Source organism: Sorex fumeus, unplaced genomic scaffold, assembly GCF_029834395.1.
Source record: "Sorex fumeus unplaced genomic scaffold, SorFum_2.1 ptg000039l, whole genome shotgun sequence".
Taxonomy (NCBI): domain Eukaryota; kingdom Metazoa; phylum Chordata; class Mammalia; order Eulipotyphla; family Soricidae; genus Sorex; species Sorex fumeus.
In genome coordinates, this window is record NW_026606096.1 from 3,691,209 (window position 1) to 3,696,438 (window position 5,230).

Below are 5,230 nucleotides of genomic sequence, written 5' to 3' on the forward strand. Positions count from 1 at the left end.
AATAAAATAGAACTAAAATTAAAAAAAAGCAATGATTTTTTGAGCAGATAAATGATTTGTTGAGAAGACAAATGAAATTGACAAACCTTTAAAAAAAAGGGGAGGGGGCTGGAGAGATAGCACAGCGGGTAGGGCGTTTGCCTTGCACATGGCCGACCCAGGTTCGATTCCCAGCATCCCATATGGTTCCCTGAGCACCGCCAGAGGTAATTCCTGAGTGCAGAGCCAGGAGTAACCCCTGTGCATCTCCAGGTGTGACCCAAAAAGAAAAAAAAATAAAAACAAGGGGAAAAAGTCATAAATAAGAAAGAAAAGGGAACTTTACAACTCATTTAATAGGAACACAATTGTATTTTCGGCTGGAGCGATAGCACAGCGGTAGGGTGTTTGCCTTGCATGTGGCCGGCCCGGGGGAGCTGGGTTCGATTCCTCCACCCCTCTTGGAGAGCTTGGCAAGCTACCAAGCGTTTCTCGCCCGCATTCACTTCAGCGATACAAGGATGATTCAACATATTCAGATCAATTAATGCAGTACATGATGTCAAAAAAGATACAGAAACCACCTGATCATGTTAATAAATGTAGGGAAAGCTTTTGGCAAGATTTTGCATCCCTTTATGATAAAACAAACATATTCTAACATAGTAAAGACCAATTATGACAAAGTCAGCCCACAACATAATGGTGAAAAAAGTTTCTTTTCTCAATGATTAAGTGAAAAATAAGAATCCCTCCTCTAAACACCATTATTCAGCATAGTATCGAAAGTTGTAGCCATTAATATTAGGCAAGAAAGAAAAATGTGATTCAAATTAGAAATAGAGTAAAAGTTTACATGGAAAACATGTTTAAACTATATAGAAAACCATAAAGATTACACTAAAAGAACAAAATAAAAAATGAAATTAGAAATGTTAGACCAACACAGTAAAGTTTATGAAATCAATATATATGCAAAGTCTGATACATTTGATATGCAAATTGAACTAGATAAAAGTCAAGAAAATAATCCCATTTACCATTGAATCTAAAAAGTTAAGTGAAGATTGGTGTTGTAATATTGAATGTAATAAAATACGAACAACTTTATAAAAATGAAATATATGAATAAATTGAAAAACTAAGTAGCTATGAATAAATTTAGTAAAGGAGGTGGAAAAACTTGGATATTGAGTACTATGAGTTAGTGAATTGAGAAATAGAAGACATATGGAAATGGAAAGATATTCTGTAACTGGAAGAATTAACATTGTTACAATGACCAACCCACCTAAAATATGATATTGGCCAAAAAATCCTATCAATATTTGAACTGCATTCTTTAAGGAGCTAAAATGAAACATTCAAAAAAATTTATGGAACCACAAACTACACAAATAACCAAAACAAGAAAAGAATAAATGTCATGTTCCCCAACTTTAAATATTCTGCAAAAATATAGTAATATTACTGTGGTATTGAAATAAAATAAACAAATAGAATAAAATTTTGAGCTCAGAAATAAATTTTTGCATAATGGATAATAATGTATAAAAAATCCAGTGGCATAAAATTAAGAAAAAATATGTCTTTCACAAGAAGTACTAGATAAACAGGATAGCCACATGCAAGGCAATGAAAGTGGATCCTTATTCTTTATTGTTCACGAAAGTGAACTACAGATGGATTAAAGACTTGTATGTTAGATCCAAACTTTAAAATACATTGAAATATCAACCTCAGTGGTTTTTCCAGTGATTCATTCTATCAACTAAGAAAATGCAAGTAAGGAGGCTGGAGCGACAGCACAGTGGATAGGGTGTTTGTCTTGCATGCGGCTGACCCAGGTTCAATTCCCAGCATCCCGTGGTCCCCTGAGCACCACCAGGAGTAATTCTTGAGTGCAGAGCCAGGAGTAACTCCTGTGCATCGACAGTGTGACCCAAAAAGCAAAAGCAAAAAAAAAAAAAAAAGAAAATGCAAGTAAAAATAAACAAAGCAATTAAAACAAAACGTTGCTGCACAGTGCAGCAGTCCTTAAAACCGAAAGAATACTGAATAAGAGAACATTTTCAGACACCAGGCATATAACAAAGAGCTAATATCCAAGATTCACAAGGAACTCACCAAATTTAATAAAATATTTTAAATGAATTTACCCCATCGCCCCCTAATGGTTAGAACTCAACACATTTCAGCGAGGAAAAGAAACAGATGACCAATGGGTACATGATAAAGAAAATATTCATCACCACTGATTGTTAGGGAAGTTTAAAACAAAACAGCAATGAGACATTTTCTTACACAGTTGAGAGTAACCTACTTAAAAAACCCATATATATAAGATATAAGTAAAAGATATATATAACTTCTCAGAACCTATATTGCAAACCAGTATGCCCAAAAGGAGAGACAGAGAGAGGGAAGGGAGAGAGAGAGGTAGAGAGAGAAGAAGAGAGAGAGAAAGAGAGGGGGAGAGAGATAGATAGATAGATAGAGAGAGAGAGAGAGGTTTCTGCTTTAGAGACAGACTGCAAGGAGAGTGGCAGGAGGGAAACTGGGGACATTGGGTGGGAGGGACTGGTCTTGGACCATTGTATTGAACATTGGTTGAACGTTGAAACCCAACATCGTAACTTTGTATCTAACAATGATTCAATTAAAAAGAAGAGAGATGCCTGCCCTAGAGGAAGAAGGTGGGTTGGGAGGGAAACTAGGGACATTGGTGCTGGGAAATTACACTGGTGTAGGGAAGGGTGCTGAAACATTGTATGACTGAAACCCAATCATGAACAGCTGTGTAATGCTCTATTTCTTTCTGTTAAGTGCTGATTTTTCTGGCACCAAATTTTCTTAATATGTTTTCATTTGAGATGTTCTTATTTCCCATTGATTTCTGAATGATATACATAAATATTTTCTGAATGATATATTTGCCAGATATAGGAGTCATGAATCAATAGCTCTGCCTTTCAGCACTTGAGGAAAAATCAACTATCATTTGAATGAATTTTTCCTTCGGGAGTAAAATAAATAAATAAATAAATAAATAAATATTAAACCCCACCCAAAACTGTAACTGGCTGTTTTTTCCACTCTGGAGAACTCTGGAGAAGTTGCGTTCTTCCTTGTTTCTCTCTCTTCCCTAACATTTCTCAAAGTAAATTTCTTTTAATAAAACTATATTGCTTCACAAAAGTGAAAGATACAAAATAACAAGTGCCAGTGTGGATGTGGAGAAAAAACACTGTTGGTAGGAATGCAAATTGCTTTATGGAATACAGTATAGAGATTAATCAGAATATTAAAAATATCTTGATATCTACATCTTGGTATCTAACCAAAGAACTTTAAAAATAATAATTTTAATGGACACATGCATATCCACAATAATTGCAGTACCATTTACAGTACTCAAGATCTCTGAAAATCTGGGTGGCCAGGATGAATTTCCATGCAGAAAAGGTCTAATTTTGTAACATTCCAACCTATCTAGGGACTGGTTTCAATTTTCAATTCACCTAATTCATCTCTCCAGAGAGTACTAGTATTGGGTGCTGCTCATAGAAATTTGAGGAAAATCAAACCTCACAGACACATGAGGTAAAAGATTAAATACATGATGTCATCTATACATAAAACATAAGAGAAGTTGAGACCATGTCTTCTATTAATTAGGATGAATATTAAAAATAACAGTAAAAAAGTGTTGGTGAGAATTTAGAGAAATTGGTGCCTTATGGATTGCTGGTAGAAATAAAAAAATGGTGCAACTGCCATAGGAAACAGTTCATCAAAATATTTTATTATTCTGCAATTCTACTTCTCATTATGTATCCAAAAGAATTGAAAGTGAGCACTCAAGGAAAACCTCTGTTTACAGGTTCATGGGAAAAATATGCAGTGATTTGGGCTGGCTTTTTTTTCTTATTTGCTACTCTGTCTCTCAAACAAGATGTCATCTTCTTACTTCTGGATATCATCTGTTCTACTGTCATATAGGACCTAACCTTCTCTGCTCAAAGACAAATGACAGCTTCTTTTTCCAGTTAAAATCTGTCATATACCTATGGAAATCCTTTTTTCTGACTTGATAGAACAAGGATACAACACTTAAAAGAAAAGGAAAAAAGAAGAAAAGAACACTTTTCAGTTATAGAAATGGCCCAGCTCCACAACTAATTTTGAGAAGAACAAAGCTATCAAATCTCTCAGGTGGACCTGAGAACTCTGGGGCTTTTTAGAATGGGGTGAGCAGATTTCTCCCAATGCACCACTCTGCCCAAGCAACCTGCCCCTGCACCCTCACCCCACTGACATTCTCTGGCAAAGAAATGGCCCAGCTCTGCAATTGAATCTCATCAAGTCACCAAATTATTTCAGCTCCTGGAGCATGTGGCCACATACATAGCTGTGTGACACCTCCGAATTTCATAGTACTGACAGCACAGTAGAAATACAGGAAATCTGATGGGGAAAGTCACACAGAAGAGCATCAAACTTAGTGTGAAAGCAAATGACTCAACTAGCACAAACCAATAGTAAATCCTTATATAAAAACTTTAGTAACACCAAGTGAAATATAATAATTAATACAAATTAGGATGAAGGAGACATTACTGGGGCCTGCCTGAGGCAATCGATGAACAACAGGATGACAGTGATACAGCTCTGTTTTCTGATAATTCCTTGTTGCAACAAGGAATATCAAGTAAATTATTTTGTTCCTGCTAAGGGGGAAGGCATGGTGGGGTGATGGATGGGAAATATTAGTGTGTGCAGCAAAAAAAAAAAAAGGAGCAGTCAGCCAACTGTGCTGACACCACAGCTGTGAATGTAAACTCAGAGCCAGCACGCGTGTGCAGCCTCAGAGAGCCAGCGCACATGCACTACCCTGTCCATCTCAGCAACAACCACCATCCCACCCCCCAATCACAAAAGGAATTATTAATGCAGACTGATTTTTACTTTAGGGTGTGTTGTAACAACCAATATAATGTAAACTAAGGGGGGGTACGTGGGACATTGGTGGAGGGCAGGTCACACTGGTGGTGGAATTGGTATTGGCACATTGAATGCCTGAAACAACTTTGTAAATCCTGATGTTTAAATAAAGTTTAATAGGAAAAAAGGATGAAAAGAAAGAAAATAAAATTAAAAACAGGCATGTGGGAAGCACTATAACAATTATAATAAAACAACTAAAAACAAAAACACAACTAGTCAAAGGGCTGGTATGCCTGCTTACCAC